Source organism: Pseudophryne corroboree, unplaced genomic scaffold (assembly GCF_028390025.1).
Source record: "Pseudophryne corroboree isolate aPseCor3 unplaced genomic scaffold, aPseCor3.hap2 scaffold_780, whole genome shotgun sequence".
Lineage (NCBI taxonomy): Eukaryota > Metazoa > Chordata > Amphibia > Anura > Myobatrachidae > Pseudophryne > Pseudophryne corroboree.
The window spans coordinates 131,806-152,309 of NW_026970359.1; the positions used below are offsets into that span (position 1 = coordinate 131,806).

Genomic DNA, 20,504 nt, shown 5'->3' on the forward strand with positions numbered 1-20,504 from the left:
CTCACACCCACTACGAGCACGTAGTTAAACGGCACCTGATAGAAAGAACAGAGCATCCGGCCTCTGACATGATCCATGAATCCACCGGGATTCAGGTTCTACTCGCGTTAGACATCACTTGCACCGCCAGAGGAGTGTTGAATTATAAATACATATCTGCGCTTGCAAATTTGTTAGACAATATCACAGAAATGTATGATGACACTTTTAGGTATACTGGAAGAGAGCTTCAAGCTTATAAAACAGAACTGGTTCAGCATAGAATGGTTCTTAATTATCTCACAGCAGTAACAGGTGGATATTGTGTCACACTGGCAACGCAGTACGGCGTGAAATGCTGCACATATATAACGAATAGTACCGAGGATCCGGTCGAGGTCATAGACCAAAAGATGGACGATATTCTCCAATTAAAGTGGGAATTTCGCAGGAGACATAATCTCACCCTTGCTGCTGTGGGTAATGAGCTGACTGGTTGGGTGTCATGGTTGAACCCGTGAAATTGGTTCTCTGGTTTAGGAGAATGGGCTCAAGGAGTCATAATGGATGTAGGGAAGTTTCTTCTATGTATCTTAGGTGTTGTCATAACGATTGGCTTGACATTAGATGCGGTCAGGCTTTAATGAAGTGCAAACGTAGTACCAGGGTAATGAGTCTAAGGAGTGAGGAAATTGTAATTCCAATGGATTTGATTTATGACCCAACTGTAGAAACAATGATGTGATGAAAATGCGATTATACGGTCCGTTTCTTTCACCTGTTTTTCCGTTTTTTCCAAGGTAAAAAGACCCACTTTTTGACGAGGAATTTGATGACCCTGTATACAGACAACTGATGGATTAAAGAAGAAGTTTTGACAACCTTATACACAGATATTTGATGAACTATGCCATAGACCCCCAGTTTCCCTAGAAATTTTAAAATTACGCTAGCCCAACACTTTTGTAAGTCTATGGACATTGACAAAGCTTTTTGCCCACACCTTTTGACAAAAGCCCAAAGAAGACTGCATTCAACAGACACCGAACAAGACTTCAACCGACAAATGTTCATTAACCTGACATAGAATACCACTGCATTTACCATAATTGTGTCTTATCTTCATCTCTACAACCTTCAGGTAATTACACACATAGGGGTAAATTTACTAAGGTCCCGATTTTGACCAAGATGCCGTTTTTTTATCAAAGTGTCATCTCGGTAATTTACTAAGCAATAATCACGGCAGTGATGAGGGCATTCGTAATTTTTTGGAAGTCCAACAAAAAAATACAAATGAATACACCATTGGTCAAAACGCGGCTGTTTAAGTATGAATCTCGGTAATTTACTAAGAAGTGCAAAGCAAAAAAAAAACAAACACTGCCGTGAAAAATTACAACTCGTACAAAAGTGCTAAAAAAAAACAGACCTGCTTTTTTAATCCGTGATTGTATAGGCATGCACGGATCCATGAGATCCGTGCATGTATATCAGTGGGAAGGGGTTGGAAAGTGGTTATTTTCTTAAAAAAAATTGCGTGGGGTCCCCCCTCCTAAGCATAACCAGCCTCGGGCTCTTTGAGCCGATCCTGGTTGCAGAAATATGGGGAAAAAATTGACAGGGGTTCCCCCATATTTAAGCAACCAGCATCGGGCTCTGCGCCTGGTCCTGGTTCCAAAAATATGGGGGACAAAAAGAGTAGGGGTCCCCCGTATTTTTAAAACCAGCACCGGGCTCCACTAGCTGGACAGATAATGCCACAGCCGGGGGTCACTTTGATATAGTGCCCTGCGGCCGTGGCATCAAAAATCCAACTAGTCACCCCTGGCCGGGGTACCCTGGGGGAGTGGGGACCCCTTCAATCAAGGGGTCCCCCCCCCAGCCACCCAAGGGCCAGGGGTGAAGCCCGAGGCTGTCCCCCCCCATCCAATGGGCTGCAGATGGGGGGGCTGATAGCCTTTTGTGATAATGAAAATATATTGTTTTTAGTAGCAGTACTACAAGGCCCAGCAAGCCTTCCCCGCATGCTGGTACTTGGAGAACCACAAGTACCAGCATGCGGCGGAAAAACGGGCCCGCTGGTACCTGTAGTACTACTACTAAAAAAATACCCCAAAAAAGACAAGACACACACACCGTGAAAGTAAAGATTTATTACATACATGCACACAAACATACATACATACTTACCTTATGTTCACACGAGGGTCTGTCCTCTTCTCCAGTAGAATCCAAGGGGTACCTGTTGAATAAATTCTACTCACCAGATCCCGGGTCCCAGGGTCCTCGGGGCAACCATTTGTAATCCAGGTACTTGCATAAAATAACAAAACGGAAAGCCGAGCCACGAACTGAAAGGGGCCCCATGTTTTCACATGGGACTCCTTTCCCCGAATGCCAGAAACCCACTCTGACTTCTGTCTAAGTGGGTTTCTTCAGCCAATCAGGGAGCGCCACGTTGTCGCACCCTCCTGATCGGCTGTGTGCTCCTGTACTGAGTGACAGGCGGCACACGGCAGTGTTACAATGTAGCGCCTATGCGCTCCATTGTAACCAATGGTGGGAACTTTCTGCTCAGCGGTGACGTCACTTTAGGTCAACCGCAGGGCAGAAAGTTCCGACCATTGGTTACAATGTAGCGCATAGGCGCTACATTGTAACACTGCCGTGTGCCGCCTGTCACTCAGTACAGGAGCACACAGCCGATCAGGAGGGTGCTACAACGTGGCGCTCCCTGATTGGCTGAAGAAACCCACTTAGACAGAAGTCAGAGTGGGTTTCTGGCATTCGGGGAAAGGAGTCCCATGTGAAAACATGGGGCCCCTTTCAGTTCGTGGCTCGGCTTTCCGTTTTGTTATTTTATGCAAGTACCTGGATTACAAATGGTTGCCCCGAGGACCCTGGGACCCGGGATCTGGTGAGTAGAATTTATTCAACAGGTTCCCCTTGGATTCTACTGGAGAAGAGGACAGACCCTCGTGTGAACATAAGGTAAGTATGTATGTATGTTTGTGTGCATGTATGTAATAAATCTTTACTTTCACGGTGTGTGTGTCTTGTCTTTTTTTGGGTATTTTTTTTAGTAGTAGTACTACAGGTACCAGCGGGCCCGTTTTTCCGCCGCATGCTGGTACTTGTGGTTCTCCAAGTACCAGCATGCGGGGGAGGCTTGCTGGGCCTTGTAGTACTGCTACTAAAAACAATATCTTTTCATTATCACAAAAGGCTATCAGCCCCCCCATCCGCAGCCCATTGGATGGGGGGGGACAGCCTCGGGCTTCACCCCTGGCCCTTGGGTGGCTGGGGGGGGGACCCCTTGATTGAAGGGGTCCCCATTCCCCCAGGGTACCCCGGCCAGGGGTGACTAGTTGGATTTTTGATGCCACGGCCGCAGGGCACTATATAAAAGTGACCCCCGGCTGTGGCATTATCTGTCCAGCTAGTGGAGCCCGGTGCTGGTTTTAAAAATACGGGGGACCCCTACTCTTTTTGTCCCCCGTATTTTTGGAACCAGGACCAGGCGCAGAGCCCGATGCTGGTTGCTTAAATATGGGGGAACCCCTGTCAATTTTTTCCCCATATTTCTGCAACCAGGATCGGCTCAAAGAGCCCGAGGCTGGTTATGCTTAGGAGAGGGGACCCCACGCAATTTTTTTTTTGGATTTTACAGTGTTTAATTAAAAAAAAAAAAAAAAAATGAACCCCAGCACGGATCACACAGATCCGGCCGAGATTCATTGTAAAAAAGTCGGCAGTGTTTTGCTAATCACTGCCGTAAAAATAAAAAAATAAAACACGAATGACATCGACATCGGAACAAAAGAAAAACCCGAATACGACAGCTTAGTAAATCCGTCGTAACAAATTTAAAAAGTTGCAGTTTTACACTTTCGATGTCATTCGTGATTGAACTTTGACCTGAAACGGGAAAACACGAATCTTAGTAAATTTACCCCATAGTCGATAGGGAATACCCGCACAGATATCAGCATTCACATATTCCCCCATTCATGTATCATCACCAAAAATGTGCTCCCCCATTTTGTTACAACCACAGCCGAAAAGAGCTCGGTAAAGTTTGACAGCCCATCCACAGACCCGTACCACGGGATAAGAAGGAATTCAAATGTATACTTCGCAATACCTCGAAGCTTGATTTAAAACACGTACGGCACGATAATACATGACCCCCCAAACATGGATTCATACACACATGCTTCTGCTATCTCAATAGGTCATACCCTTTTCCTACCTTCTCCTCTCCTCCCTTACCCAATCATAGAAATGTATTTACACTTGATATATATTTTTCTCGTTTTGAAATGTTTTAGGAAGTGGCAGTTATTGTTGACTGCCAAAGGGTGGACTGTCAAAGTCAGAAAAATATCACTATGCACACTGCCATATCTGCACCTCATGCGAGCTCCCGCTGCGCGTGCAAGAGCTCTCCCGTGCGTGCGCATACTCGCAGTCGCGTGCACCCGCAGGCGCACGATATGCGGATTTACGGTAGAGTTTGTATGCGTCTAGCGGGCGACTCAATCGATATATATTTTAACCATATAATGTATTTTGTAGATTATGGTCCCTTTGATAGAATCTGAAAGTTTAGTTAATATAGCATGTTCATGGACAGAGAGATCCCTCTTTGTTTGATACGAAGGGTCAGACATGAGTCATACAGTGGTGTTTAGTATCCATCGGAAGAGTATTTAATTAGCAATATTCCGGTGTTGGTTTGAAGCAGATTAATCGCTCGTGCGAATAGTTATGGACATAAGAAGTTTATGTACTTTTACTATTATTTGCACTTACTTATCCATGCGGCGGGAAACCTAGTTTCCCACCCACCTGAGCAGTTGGAAATAGTCACAGCCCACCTGTATGAATCAACCTATAACCTTTTGTTATAATGCGAAGACGAATTCCTGTGTCCAATGAACAATGAGATTGTAGGGACCATTGAATTGTATTGTGTGTGTGGGGCATAAATAGACAAGCCGATCATATCCAGCTCTCACTCTTCAACGGTTCTCATTGCTGATAATCGGGAGCTGGATATCCAGAGGCGCATGCGATCGTTCCCCTTGTGCGTAAGTTTTTCTCCGCAATCATATTGTCTTTATTGGTATTGTGGGCCATATCTCTCTCTCCTCTCCTCTTTCTCTCATTTTTTTCCTTAAACGTACTTGTATTGTATTGTATTTCCTGTGTAGTTATCTGGTTAGTTAGTCTATGTTATATTGGTAGTGTATGACTTGTATTGTATTATTCTTTTGCAAGTATAACATTCATATAAGGCGTTAGACCCTAAGCCCGGCATTTGTGTATTTCTTATGGTGTTAAGTATTCTCAGGTCTGTCGGAGACGCTCGAACAGCTTTAAGTTAATAAGGTTACATTGTGTTGCATCTACACCCCACTATTACACTAAGGTTTTTCCTGTATAATACATTGTTCATGGTTTACATGTAAAGGTTTAACATTGTGAGCGTCTGCGCCGCTGGTGATCTTCTCGTGGTCCCGAGCGTACGCTACGCTAAGCGATTGCTACGCAACGTGCATACCCTTACGGTACTCCAGACGTCAATAGCGTACAGTGTTCTTAGGCCTCTTAAAGGGTTTTAAGTAAGATAAATATTTAGCTTTATCAAAACCTTTTAGGGTAACATAAATCCATGCCACTACTAAAGCATTTCTTGTGGCGCAGGGGAAACATCAAATGCACTCTATGCAGCTAGTCCCATGTTCGAATCCAACCCGCTCAGCTTAACATCCATATTATTTATTTACTTTTAATGGGATCATTCTATCAATTCATTTTTACCTTTAATTTTTGTTAATATTATTTCTATATTTCATTATTTTAACCCCTGGAATAATTACATTGCTGTTTAAACAACAAAAAGAATTGAAGAAAAAATAAATATTAAACAGACAATTTAAGGATTCGAAGATTTAAATATTTAAAGATTTTAAAATTTAAAACAGGGAGGGGGGGAGGGAGGGGGGCCTTTTGGGAGAAGGAGGGGGGGGGAAATAAAAATAGAAAAAAAATATATATATATAGAACCAAGAGAAAGTGTAAAAAGAGGATGGAGGAAGAAATCTGATGTTCATCATTACTAGTGGATTTTACTAAAGAACTTTAAAGGAACACACACAACAGGATTATACAGTTTCATCCTAAGAGGAAAGCTGTTTCCAAAATAGCTACTTCTAATAATTTTGTTTATTTATTAAACATACAATAAATGGATATTCAATAAATAATATATTAGGTAAATCAATAGATAAAATCTTCAGAGACTGCCAATGTTGTTCAGTTCGATGCTCTCATTCAGACCATCAGGTGTAAGGGTACCCAAAGAAAAAATCCAAAATGCCTCCCTTGTCAAGTAAAGGAGATTCAACTGAGGCAGCACAAGGGAACTCTCATCTGGGGACAACAACTGCAGGGAGAACACATATTTTCAGATGAACATGGGAGGGCAGAAGGCTGCCTAATACTGAAGCACCCCCAAACAACAAACCAAATGCAACAACTAGTACAAGCATTCCTGGGGGAAGGCCTGCAGCAGATGGATTTGCATATGGTGATGTCATCCAAGCAGTGGGTCAAAGTTGGCTTCAACCCTCGTCTGCATATGAAAAGAGAAAAGGGGCGTGCAGGGCATGGCGGCCTTTTGCGGCGCTTGGATGACCCCTAATTCACATTAAACACCTCCACCCTCCTTCGGTGTGGGGCTCATGTTGGCTATGCCCCAGCCCCTGAAGCATTCAAGCTGATTACTTGCAGCAGCTAGGCACTGTAATAGCTCCAGAGCTGCTCTGTAAGGCAACTAAAAGGGTGTGGGCCCTGCAGCACTACCTGTAGTTCGCATTGTGCGTTGGAAGGCACAAAGTAAGCAGACGGGAGAAGTCAAGATAGTGCGCAAGGGCATAGAAGGGAGTGGCTCAAGAAAAGAGAAGTGTAAACAGACAGCAAACTAGGCTGGAGAGAGACATGAGACAAAGAGATCTGAATTATACGAGAGCCGACCAGGGGAAACACAAATTATGCAGTCAAGTTTCCCACATTTGGGGATATCGCAGGAGCAGCACACCCAGAGTGCAATTGGTGAGCCTTGCCCTGGGAGAAGCACCTTCATGATCATAGTATCTCACCTAGCAGGTAAGTAGGAGTTGGGCTAGAGCTGGGGAGGGTCGCTGCTCGGGCACCCCCCTGTCAAGTGAAGGAGATCCAACTGAGGCAGCACAAGGGAACTCTCGAAAGAAGAACAAGGCTAGAGGAAGATCTGAGACAAAGAAATCTGACTTTTACCAGAGCTGACCAGAGGAAAGCACAAACACAGTCCCCCACTACCACAAATAATGCTGTCAAGTTTACCACATTTGGGGAAATAACAGGGGTCAGCATATCCAGAATGCAATGAATGAACCTCACCCTGGGAGAACAATCTTCATGACCATGGTATCTCCTATGCAAAATAAGTATGATTTGGGATAGGGCTGGAGAGGGCCGCTGCTCAGGCACATCTCTGTCAAGTAAAGGAGATTCAACTGAGGCAGCACAAGGGAACTCTCATCTGGGGACAACAACTGCAGGAGGTACACATATTTTCAGATGAACATGGGAGGGCAGAAGGCTGCCTAATACTGAAGCACCCCCAAACAACAAACCAAATGCAACAACTAGTGCAAGCATTCCTGGGGGAAGGCCTGCAGCAGATGGATTTGCATATGGTGATGTCATCCAAGCAGTGGGTCAAAGTTGGCTTCAACCCTCGTCTGCATATGAAAAGAAAAAAGGGATGTGCAGGGCATGGCGGCCTTTTGCGGCGCTTGGATGACCCCTAATTCACATTAAACACCTCCACCCTCCTTCGGTGTGGGGCTCATGTTGGCTATGCCCCAGCCCCTGAAGCATTCAAGCTGATTTCTTGCAGCAGCTGGGCACTGTAACAGCTCCAGAGCTGCTCTGTAAAGCATGTAAAAGGGTGTGGGCCCTGCAGCACTACCTGTAGTTTGCATTGACGTTGGAAGGCACAAAGTAAGCAGACAGGAGAGGTCATAATAGTGCGCAAGGGCATAGAAGGGAGCGGCTCAAGAAAAGAGAAGTGGAAACAGACAGCAAACTAGGCTGGAGAGAGACCTGAGACAAAGAGATCTGAATTATACGAGAGCCGACCAGGGGAAACACAAATTATGCAGTCAAGTTTTCCACATTTGGGGAAATCGCAAGAGCAGCACACCCAGAGTGCAATGGGTGAGCCTTGCCCTGGGAGAAGCACCTTCATGATCATAGTATCTCACCTGGCAGGTAAGTAGGAGTTGGGCTAGAGCTGGGTAGGGTCGCTGCTCGGGCACTTCCCTGTCAAGTGAAGGAGATCCAACTGAGTCAGCACAAGGGAACTCTCGAAAATAGAACAAGGCTAGAGGAAGATCTGAGACAAATAAATCTGACTTTTACCAGAGCTGACCAGAGGAAAGCACAAACACAGTCCCCCACTACCACAAATAATGAAGTCGAGTTTCCCACATTTGGGGAAATCACAGGGGTCAGCATACCCAGAATGCAATGAATGAACCTCACTCTGGGATAACAGTCTTCATTACCATGATATCTCCTATGCAAAATAAGTATGCTTTGGGATAGGGCTGGGGAGGGCCGCTGCTCAGGCACATCTCTGTCAAGTAAAGGAGATTCAACTGAGGCAGCACAAGGGAACTCTCATCTGGGGACAACAACTGCAGGGAGAACACATATTTTCAGATGAACATGGGAGGGCAGAAGGCTGCCTAATACTGAAGCACCCCCAAACAACAAACCAAATGCAACAACTAGTACAAGCATTCCTGGGGGAAGGTCTGCAGAAGACGGATTTGCATACAGTGATGTCATCCAAGCAGTGGGCCAAAGTTGGCTGGAACCCTCATCTGCATATGAAAAGAGAAAAGGGGTATGCAGGGACTGGCGGCCATTTGCGGCGCTTGGATGACCCTTAGTTCGCATTAAACACCCCCACCCTCCTTCGGTGTGGGGCTCATGTTGGCAATGCCCCAGCCCCTGAAGCATTCAAGCTGATTTCTTGCAGCAGCTTGGCACTGTAACAGCTCCAGAGCTGCTCTGTAATGCAAGTAAAAGTTTGTGGGCCCTGCAGCACTACCTGTAGTTTGCATTGTGCATTGGAAGGCACAAAGTAAGCAGACAGGAGGAGAAGTCAGGATAGTGCACAAGGGTATAGAAGGGAGGGGCTCAAAAAAAAAGAAGTGGAAACAGACTGCAAACTAGGCTGGAGAGAGACCTGAGACAAAGAGATCTGAATTATATGAAAGCCGACCAGTGGAATCACAAATTATGCAGTCAAGTTTCCCACATTTGGGGAAATCGCAGGGGCAGCACACCCAGAGTGCAATGGGTGAGCCTTGCCCTGGGAGAAGCACCTTCATGATCATAGTATCTCACCTGGCAGGTAAGTAGGAGTTGGGCTAGAGCTGGGGAGGGTCGCTGCTTGGGCACCCCCCTGTCAAGTAAAGGAGATCCAACTGAGGCAGCACAAGGGAACTCTCGAAAGAAGAACAAGGCTAGAGGAAGATCTGAGACAAAGAAATCTGACTTTTACCAGAGCTGACCAGAGGAAAGCACAAACACAGTCCCCCACTACCACAAATAATGCAGTCAAGTTTCCCACATTTGGGGAAATCACAGGGGTCAGCATACCCAGAATGCAATGAATGAACCTCACCCTGGGAGAGCAATCTTCATGACCATGGTATCTCCTATGCAAAATAAGTATGATTTGGGATAGGGCTGGGGAGGGCCGCTGCTCAGGCACATCTCTGTCAAGTAAAGAAGATTCAACTGAGGCAGCACAAGGGAACTCTCATCTGGGGACAACAACTGCAGGGAGAACACATATTTTCAGATGAACATGGGAGGGCAGAAGGCTGCCTAATACTGAAGCACCCCCAAACAACAAACCAAATGCAACAACTAGTGCAAGCATTCCTGGGGGAAGGCCTGCAGCAGATGGATTTGCATATGGTGATGTCATCCAAGCAGTGGGTCAAAGTTGGCTTCAACCCTCGTCTGCATATGAAAAGAGAAAAGGGGCGTGCAGGGCATGGCGGCCTTTTGCGGCGCTTGGATGACCCCTAGTTCGCATTAAACACCTCCACCCTCCTTCGGTGTGGGGCTCATGTTGGCTATGCCCCAGCCCCTGAAGCATTCAAGCTGATTTCTTGCAGAAGCTGGGCACTGTAACAGCTCCAGAGCTGCTCTGTATGGCAAGTAAAAGGGTGTGGGCCCTGCAGCACTACCTGTAGTTCGCATTGTGCGTTGGAAGGCACAAAGTAAGCAGATGGGAGAAGTCAGGATAGTGCGCAAGGGCATATAAGGGAGCGGCTCAAGAAAAGAGAAGTGGAAACAGACAGCAAACTAGGCTGGAGAGCTCTTCTGTCTATATTTTGCAAACCTGCTCTTGTCCTCTCCAGCTGCTCCATGTAGATTTGACGTCTGGAAAGGTGCATAACCCACTGACAAGCAGGCACACTCCTGCATGAGTTTTCTCTCTCACTAGCTGGATGATACACAATCATTTGCATGTGCTCCACCTCCGACACACCACCCACCCAACCACCCAGTGACCAGAGCCACCCACAAGCCAACTGGCTCCGTGATTTAATTTGCACAGTGTAGTCATCCAGGCAGCATGTCCTTCTCAATGGAAGGATCTCTGTTTCCATGGAATCTTCCACATTGGAATGCTGCGGAACAAAAAGGATTTAAATATTCAGCTTGCTAGCATTCAATGTACCTGCGGCTTGGCTTTAGCACATTGGTCTTCATCCTGTGGCCCTCCAGCTGCTGTGAAACTACACATCCCAGCATGCCCTGCCACATTTTTGCTATTAAGGTATGCTAAAACTGAGGCAGGGCATGCTGGGATGTGTAGTTCCACAGCAGCTGGAGGGTCGCAGGTTGAAGACCCATGTTCTAGCATGCCTGTTCTATGATGCATGTACCGTGATGTCACAATCAGCTTGGAATGGGGTGTCTAGCAGGCATTTGCTGACAGACACTTGAGGGAGACACACATCAGGAGATGCAGCATATCGGAGGTCTTCGATGCCTTTCCAGCAAATGCACACCACCTGCTGCTGGTCTGGACACAAAACAATGCCCACAATCGAAGTCCCAAAATGCCCAACTACAGGATTCATGTAAGTAGTGAATTTAGGAATGAATTTAGAAGTAGGAAATTAAGTTAGTTCACAAGTACATTCAAATTCAGATCTAAAGTCTAGGTAGGCCTCACGTCCTGGCAGCCCCCAGCACTTAAAAATGCCTTGATTAGAGGTAGAGAATTAAATGTAGATAAAAAGTAGACACAAAATAAGACTCCACAGAGCAGTTATCAGGTGTCTTTATCAATTGTTGCATTTAAAAAATCAAGCAATTAGGGAACACAATGTTGCAACAATGTAACCCTATTTGCAAAATAGTACTAAATAAGTTTGTCGATGTAAGACATTTGCAAAGGCGCATCCAAAACACGCTGGAAAATGCAACTGAATCTGTTTTTGGAGGCTAGAATAGGAAATGTGCATCGGTCCTACAAGTACTGAAAGCTCTTCTACCATCTCCCTTTTCTGAAAAGCCATTTAATATATGATTCCCAGATAGGGGACATATCAGATATTGCCTTTCAAAAGCAGCAAATATCATACCACTTCTATTGCCATCAAAGATAAACATTGATTGTTTTCAGATATTGGATTGAAAAAGCAGTCTTTATTGACATAAAGAAGCAAAAAAACATACATAAACATTACACACATAAGTACTGTGTTGCAGCACAGATAAAACACAATACAAATGCTGTCGGTATAGTACAGTTCAAGAACTACAGCACAGGCCAGCCTACACTATAAATCATGAACTGCACTATACATTTAAACTATACAATAATACAACAGTTAATAAGGCTATGTGTGTGGAGTGTAAGAGGGTGAGGGAATCACAAGACCGAAGCTTTATTGTAACACAGTCACATATAAGGGGAGGGGCAATAAATAGAAAGGTATCCTTTACTATAGAATGTAGTCCAATCCGACCTCTGTGCTCTTCCACAACTGAAAAACGGATAGTGTTCCCAAGCATTCCATCCTGGAATATTTTTGGTCTTTCGCCAATGAAGAAAACAATCCCTCCCTCCAGCAGACCCTTCAACCACGATACAAGATCACAGCCAAAAGGCCGAGAAGCAACTACACTTGAGCTTAACAAAAATGGCTAAAACTTAGTGGAGGAAAGTGCAGTGCACCAAAACATAAGCTGACACAATCATGGAGAATGCGCCAGCATATATGCTCTTCTATCTATATTTTGCAAACCTGCTCTTGTCCCCTCCAGCTGCTCCATGGAGATTTGACGCCTGGCAAGGTGCATAACCCACTGACAAGCAGGCACACTCCTGCATGAGTTTTCACTCTCACTAGCTGGATGATACACATTCATTTGCATGTGCTCCACCTCCGACACACCGCCCACCCAAATACCCAGTCACCAGAGCCACCCACAAGCCAACTGGCTCCGTGACTTAATTTGCACAGTGCAGTCATCCAGGCAGCATGTCCTTCTCAATGGAATAATCTCTGGTTCCATGGAATCTTCCACATTGGAATGCTGCGGAACAAAAAGGATTTAAACATTCAGCTTGCTAGCATTCAATGTACCTGCGGCTTGGCTCTAGCACATGGGTCTTCATCCTGTGGCCCTCCAGCTGCTGTGAAACTACACATCCCAGCATGCCCTGCCACAGTTTTGCTATTAAGGTATGCTAAAACTGAGGCAGGGCATGCTGGTATATGTAGTTCCACAGCAGCTGGAGGGTCGCAGGTTGAAGACCCATATTCTAGCATGCCTGTTCTATGATGCATGTTCCGTGATGTCACAATCAGCTTGGAATGGGGTGTCTAGCATGCATTTGCTGACAGCCACTTGAGGGAGACACACATCAGGAGATGCAGCATATCGGAGGTCTTCGATGCCTTTCCAGCAAATGCACACCACCAGCTGCTGGTCTGGACACAAAACAATGCCCACAATTGAAGGCTCAAAATGCCCAACTACAGGATTAATGTAAGTAGTGAATTTAGGAATGAATTTAGAAGTAGGAAATTAAGTTAGTTCACAAGTACATTCAAATTCAGATCTAAAGTCTAGGTAGGCCTCACGTCCTGGCAGCCCCCAGCATTTAAAAATGCCTTGATTAGAGGTAGGGAATTAAATGTAGATAAGAAGTAGACACAAAATAAGACTCCACAGAGCAATTATCAGGTGTCTTTATCAATTGTTGCATTTAAAAAAAATCAAGCAATTAGGGAACACAATGTTGCGACAATGTAACCCTATTTGCAAAATAGTACTAAATAAGTTTGTCGATGTAAGACATTTGCAAAGGCGCAAACAAAACACGCTGGAAAATGCAACTGAATCTGTTTTTGGAGGTTAGAATAGATGCAGGATCAAGTAGCTCAATGGGTAGGGTATTTGATTAGAATTCAACAGGTTATAGGTTTGAATCCTGGGTATGATAGTTTGAGGTGTTATTTAATAAAGTATGTTTATATATTAGTCACACATGGCTTACTTGTACAAATGGCATGTCACCAGTTAGTGCTGACTGCTGATATGCCATTTGCACAAACACGCCATGTGTGACTGTATATGCATTTAAGGAGGGCACCCCGGCAATACCACAAACCATTGAGTGTCAAGTATACTAGATATATCTTCATATCTCATGTGCTTTCTCTGAGAGCAATCTTGTTATGCCCCTTCCCCACAAGGCATGCGCCTTTTGTCCATATTGCAAAAATGGGGAGGGGGGGGCATATAATTATCTGTCACAGGGCACCAAAAAGTCTAGTTATGGCTCTGGTATGCATTATGTAATCTGGCAGACCATATCTCCAACACTGGCTGGTTGGAATAGAAATCCGGTTATCTATGTGAGCAAATGACCATCAACGATTTACTCTCAAACACTAGAAAATGGACAAAAATGGTCCCCTAAACAAATTGGTTAAATTTTGGGTTTAACTAATTTGTGTAATGACCATTTTTGACCACTTTTCTAGTGTTTGGGAGCAAATGGTTAATTGACATTTGCTCCTATACATTACCAGATTTTCATTCCATCCATCCAGACTGGATAGATAGCCTGACAGATAATTGTGTAGTGTACGCCCAGGATAACTGTCAGTTGTGCTTTCTTTTATGACGGCACATAAATGGGTGGGCAGATCCAGAGCAAGCACTGCCCACTCATGCATAGTTGTCAACTGATGTGAAGTTCCAGGGGGCAATCTCAGTTATAAAGAAAAGTATCTGGAAATTGTCCCTAGTTTAAAAAATAAATAAAAAAAATTGATCAACTCCATTTATTTAGTATGATATCCCAGGTGAGAGGATGCCGGCAGTCAGAACAACATACTTTATTAAATAACACATCTCAAACTACCATACCCAGGATTCAAACCTATAACCTGTTGAATTCTAATCAAACACCCTACCTATTGAGCTATTTGATCCTGCATAAAAATTGTGAACATTATATGAAGCTATTGGTACTTTGAAAAAAAAAGTATTACAACGCAGCAGATCCATGCAGTTTGCAGCCACACACTACATGTATCTGCTCAGCCACAATGCTGATTATTTCTTCACAAAGTACAAGGTGAGCTCCAAACAGAATTCTCTAGCTTAGAATTATGCCAAACCTAGAAGTCGGGCCCCCCACCCTGGGATCCCCCAGAGGGAGGCCTGCACCGTCATGCGGCAGGCTTGTCCGTTTTGGAAGCAGGCTGATGGGCAGCCCAGGCTTGCTTCAGTCTGGGCTTGGCAGGTCTGGAAGCATGAGCTTGCTTTGGGTATGCCTGACCTTGGGTACGCTTTACCTTGAGGATGAAAGGGCCAAGGGAAAGTACTTTTAGCCTTCTGCGTGGTAGGAGTCATACTAGGTAGGCAAGCTGTTTTAGCAGTAGCCAGATCAGCTACAATCTTATTGAGGTCTTCTCCAAAGAGAGTGTCTCCCTTGAAAGGAAGCACCTCCAGGGTTTTCTTGGAATCCATATCCACCGACCAGGATCTCAACCAGCTGTATAAAGTATTACCTTGGAACTGGCTCTCCACTCCCCATTATCTGGTTATCATGGCTTCCTCCGCCAGTGTCCAGACTCGCTTGCTGAAGCTCGGCCACTTCTTCCTAGCAGCAGGCTCCTGGATCACTGGGCAGCAGAGGTGCTTTGGAGCCGGAGCAATCAGGCAGGCAGTTGCAGTGCTGCCCAGCTATCTGTGGTGTGAGAAGAAGCAGGGGCACCCCACCGCTGGCAGTGCTGCAGCTAGCGGTGGTGGCAGCGGCGAGGCTGCTGGGCTGGGTCTTGAAAAAGGTGGAAAGAAGGGTGTTACGGCATGGAATGTACAAACTGCGAGACCCTGCTGGTAGCGCCTTTGTCTATTTAGTAGGAAGGGCACGTAACAGCCGGAGGGCAATGGAGGAAGCCCCTTTAGGGCTGGAGCCCGGCGGCAACTGACTCCGTTGTCTCTGGCAGTTCCGCCCCTGGACTAGAGGAATGGTCAAGAACATGGCAACATTTAATGCCAAAAAATGCAAAATCATACACGTCTCAAAAATACAAAGGCTAACTATAATATTAAGGGCATTATAATGGCAAGAGGAAAGCTATCTAAGTATTACTATTTCAGGTGAGCAATGTAACAAAGCAATAGGAAAGGCAAGTCAGATGCTTGTTTGCATAGGTAAAGAACCAGTAGCAGAAAAAAGTAATACAGGTTGAGTATCCCATATCCAAATATTCCGAAATACGGAATATTCCGAAATACGGACTTTTTTGAGTGAGACTGAGATAGTGAAACCTTTGTTTTTTGATGGCTCAGTGTACACAAACTTTGTTTAATACTCAAAGTTATTAAAAATATTGTATTAAATGAACTTCAGACTGTGTGTATAAGGTGTATATGACACATAAATGAATTCTGTGAATGTACACACACTTTGTTTAATGCACAAAGTTATAAAAAATATTGGCTAAAATGACCTTCAGGCTGTGTGTATATGGTATATATGAAACATAAATGCATTCTGTGCTTAGATTTAGGTCCCATCACCATAATATCTCGTTATGGTATGCAATTATTCCAAAATACAGAAAAATCCGATATCCAAAATTCCTCTGGTCCCAAGCATTTTGGATAAGGGATACTCAACCTGTAATGCCACTGTATAGGTCCTTGGTACAGCCACATTTAGAATCCTGTGTTCAGTTCCAGAAGCCATATCTCAAGCGCCTTGAGTCCTGTTGGAGAAAGAGCACTATATAAATAAATAGTATCAAAATTTGTTTCACGGCACCCCTAGGCCAAAGTTTTTTTTATTGAGAAATTCAGAAAAAAATATAAAATTAAGTAAATTGTGTTTATAGCATGTCATCCTCAGGTTCAGTTATGTTGTGAGGGAATGGTTTTGCCAATTTAATAAAGTATAAATAATTTTAATTGGTCCTGGACCACCAAACTATGCTACCAGTGCAAGAACCCCAGTTTGGAAACTACTGCCATAAAATAAACCTTTTTTGTTTTTTTTAAACTACATGTAATACACCTTAGATCTCAGTTCCTAAAAGGTTTTAAACCCTTGCATACAGTAAACTACACATATTTAAAAATCCTACACCGGGCACAAGTGCTCACGGGCCAATTTCATGGCAGTCTCGGATAGGAGGGCATTGTGGATTCACCAAGGGAATGCTGATGCTGACTCCAAGAAGCCTCTTCAAGATCGCAGGAGCAGAGTCCTCTGCTTCTGCCAAATCCACTGCATGACGCTGGGGCTCTCTTGCAGGAGCCCACACCAGTGGGGGGCACCAGGGGCGGAACTACTGGCAGGGCAGGCAGTGCATTGCACTGGGGCCCCGCCGCACTCAAGGGCCCACAGCCGCCGGCATTACAATGAGTCACAATGACTCATTGTATCATGCCGCAGCCGCACACCAGCGCTCCCGTCGGGTCTGCGTCCTGCGACTCCAGCCGCCCGCCCGTCGTAACGAACAGATCAGGCCAGGGCACTACGGGCAGCAGCCGCAGCACCAGACACGCTGCCGCCTCTGTAACACACGAAGAGGGAGGAGGGTCGCTTGGAGATGAGAGGAGCAGCGGCACGGAGGGGGGGGGAGGAGGAGGAGGGAGGTGAAGGAAGGAGCCGCAGCAGCGCTTTGTTACTGGTGGAGGCGCTGCTGCTGCTGCCCCTCTGCTTCACTATAGGCTGTCTACCGAGAACAGCCTATAGTGAAGCAGAGGGGCAGCAGCAGCAGCGCCTCCACCAATAACACAGCGCTGCTGCGGCTCCCTCCTCTACCTCCCTCCTCCTCCTTCTCTACTGCCCGGGAATCGTCAAGCTGCACGAGGAGCCTGAGCCAGCGGAGAGGGTAAGTATAATTCTTCTTTCTTTCTTTCTTTCTTTCTTTCTTTCTTTCTTTCTTTCTTTCTTTCTTTCTTTCTTTCTTTCTTTCTTTCTTTCTTTCTTTCTTTCTTTCTTTCTTTCTTCTCTTTCTTGGGACTGCCTGCCGCTATGTGTAAAAAGGGGGAATCTGCCTGCCGCTATGTGTAAAAAGGGGGAATCTGCCTGCCGCTATGTGTAAAAAAGGGGGAATCTGCCTGCCGCTATGTGTAAAAAGGGGGAATCTGCCTGCAGCTATGTGTAAAAGGGGGGAATCTGCCTGCCGCAATGTGTTAAAAGGGAGAATCTGCCTGCAGCTATGTGTAAAAAGGGGGACTGCCTGCCGCAATGTGTAAAAAGGGGGAATCTGCCTGCCGCTATGTGTAAAAAGGGGGAATCTGCCTGCAGCTATGTGTAAAAAGGGGGACTGCCTGCCGCAATGTGTAAAAAGGGGGAATCTGCCTGCCGCAATGTGTAAAAAGGGGGAAGCTGCTTGCCGCAATGTGTAAAAAGGGGGAATCTGCTTGCCGCAATGTGTAACAAGGGGGAATCTGCCTGCCGTAATGTGTAACAAGGGGGATGCTGTCTGCCGTAATGTGTAACAAGGGCACGCTGTCTGCCAAAATGTGTAACAAGGGCAAGCTGTCTGCTGTAATGTGTAACAAGGGCAAGCTGTCTGCTGTAATGTGTAAAAAGTGTACGATGTCTGCCATTATGTGTAACAAGGGCAGGCTGACTGCTGTTATGTGAAAAAAGTGTACGCTGTCTGCCGCTATGTTTAACAAGGGCAGGCTGTCTGCCGTTATGTGAAAAAAATGTACGCTGTCTGCCGCTATGTGTAACAAGGGCACGCTGTCTGCCGTTGTGTAAAAAAGGGGGATGCTGTCTGCCGTAATGTGTAAAAAGGGGACGCTGTCTGCTGTAATGTGTAAAAAGAGGACGCTGTCCGCCGTAAGGTGTAAAAGGGTCTCTACCTGGTGTAGTGGTGCTACTGTGGGGCGTAATTTGAATAATGGAGACTACTGTGCACCGTTTTATGAATTGGTATTATTTTGTGGCCACACCCCTTAACCACGAAGCCACGCCACTATGTTTTTTTGCACGCGCCTACGGCGCGCACTGCCCCTGTTTTGCATGCAGGGGTGGGGCTCCAATGCCGTTTCTTGCACACACTGCTAAAATGTCTAGTTACGGCACTGTTGCTAGGTATCCACTTCCCTGAGCAGGCCCCCCTCACCAGATCCTCTCCAGGGGTGAGGGGGTGGACTTGGATGGGATGGGATGGAGGGGGGCCCAAGCCATTTTGTCGCACATGGGCCCACTGCTCGCTAGTTCCGCCACTGGGGGGCACGTCTAAAACTCTTCAGTCAGTTCTGGATTCATTCGGACCTGGACTCGTGGGTTTTACAAATAGTGTCCCAAGGGTACAAACTGGGGTTTCAAGAAGTTCCCCCTCACCGATTGTTCAAATCAGCCTTAGTCAGCAGGGAGAAGGTTTTTATTCAAGCCTCTTCGTGGTCCCGAAGCCGGACGGCTCAGTCAGACCAATCTTAAATCTGAAATCCCTTAATTTCTACCTAAAGAAATTAAATTTCAAGATGGAATCTCTCAGGGTAGTGATCTCCAGTCCGGGGGATAAAGGAGATTTCATGGTTTTGGTAGACATAAAGGATGCCTACTTACATGTTCCCATTTAGCCACTGCATCAAGCTACCTGAGGTTTGCAATTCATGATTGTCATTACCAATTTCAGACGTTGCCGTTTGGTCTGTCCACGGCTCCGAGGATTTTCACCAGGGTGATGGCGGAAATGATGGTTCTCCTTCGCAAGCAAGGAGTCACAATTATCCCGTACTTGGATGATCTCCTGATAAAGGCGAGATCCAGGGACCAGTTGGTGCAAAACATTGCACTCTCCCTGACAGTTCTTCAACAACATGGTTGGCTCCTAAACTTGCCAAAATCGCAGTTGGTCCTAATGACGCGGTTGTTGCTTTTGGGAGTGATACTGGACACAGAAGAGGTTTTCTTCTAGTGGAATGGCTCTGGAGATCCAGAGTCTGGTCAAACAAATTCTGAAACCAGCAAGAGTGTTAATCCATCAATGCATTCGGTTGCTGGGGAAGATGGTTGCGGCCTACGAGGCCATTCAGTTTGGCAGGCTCCATGCCAGAGTGTTCCAGTGGGACCTGTTGGACAAGTGGTCCGGATCCCACCTACACATGCACCGGAGGATAATCCTGTCTTCCAAGACCAGAATCTCACTCCATTGGTGGCTGCACAGTTCTCACCACCTAGAGGGGCGATGGTTTGGGATCCAGGACGGGATCCTAGGGACCACGGATGCAACCCTCCGAGGCTGGGGAGCAGTCACACAGGGGGAAAACATCCAAGGAAGATGGTCAAGTCAGGAAAGTTGTCTCCACATAAATGTTCTGGAGTTAAGGGCCATTTAATAACTGCAGACACAGTACGCACTGGGACGGGTGCCCAGCATCCTCTACGGACTAAGAGAAAAGGATTTACCAGTAGGTATTAAAATCCTATTTTCTCTAAAGTCCTAGAGGATGCTGGGGACTCCGTAAGGACCATGGGGATAGATGGGCTCCGCAGGAGACATGGGCACTTTAAGAAAGACTTTAGTTCTGGGTGTGCACTGGCTCCTCCCTCTATGCCCCTCCTCCAGATCTCAGTTTGATACTGTGCCCAGTGGAGACTGGGTGCTTTTCAGGAGCTCTCCTGAGCTTTCTGACAGAAAGTATTTTGTTAGGTTTTTAATTTTCAGGGAGCACTGCTGGCAACAGACTCCCTCATCGAGGGACTGAGGGGAGAGAAGCAGCCCTACTCTCTGAGTTGCAAGGTCCTGCTTCTTAGGCTACTGGACACCATTAGCTCCAGAGGGATTGGTACGCAGGATCTCACCCTCGCCGTCCGTCCCAGAGCCGCGCCTCCGTCCCCCTCGCAGAGCCGGAAGATAGAAGCCGGGTGAGTATGAGAA

At 45.9% G+C, this 20,504-nt stretch overlaps 6 non-coding genes across 6 annotated transcripts; all 6 read right to left on the reverse strand.

Annotated features, from left to right (window-relative positions):
• Nucleotides 1-7,000: 7,000 nt before the first annotated feature.
• LOC135040943 (U1 spliceosomal RNA) lies at nucleotides 7,001-7,163 on the reverse strand. The gene has a single exon (XR_010234699.1). It is a non-coding gene; the product is annotated as a U1 spliceosomal RNA (small nuclear RNA).
• A 152-nt stretch (nucleotides 7,164-7,315) lies between these two features.
• Nucleotides 7,316-7,479, reverse strand: LOC135040914 (U1 spliceosomal RNA). Its single transcript, XR_010234672.1, has one exon. It is a non-coding gene; the product is annotated as a U1 spliceosomal RNA (small nuclear RNA).
• A 670-nt stretch (nucleotides 7,480-8,149) lies between these two features.
• LOC135040932 (U1 spliceosomal RNA) lies at nucleotides 8,150-8,312 on the reverse strand. Its single transcript, XR_010234689.1, has one exon. It is a non-coding gene; the product is annotated as a U1 spliceosomal RNA (small nuclear RNA).
• Nucleotides 8,313-8,464: 152 nt separating this feature from the next.
• Nucleotides 8,465-8,628, reverse strand: LOC135040927 (U1 spliceosomal RNA). Its single transcript, XR_010234685.1, has one exon. It is a non-coding gene; the product is annotated as a U1 spliceosomal RNA (small nuclear RNA).
• A 674-nt stretch (nucleotides 8,629-9,302) lies between these two features.
• Nucleotides 9,303-9,465, reverse strand: LOC135040926 (U1 spliceosomal RNA). Its single transcript, XR_010234684.1, has one exon. It is a non-coding gene; the product is annotated as a U1 spliceosomal RNA (small nuclear RNA).
• Nucleotides 9,466-9,617: 152 nt separating this feature from the next.
• On the reverse strand, nucleotides 9,618-9,781 carry LOC135040911 (U1 spliceosomal RNA). The gene has a single exon (XR_010234670.1). It is a non-coding gene; the product is annotated as a U1 spliceosomal RNA (small nuclear RNA).
• Nucleotides 9,782-20,504: the final 10,723 nt, after the last annotated feature.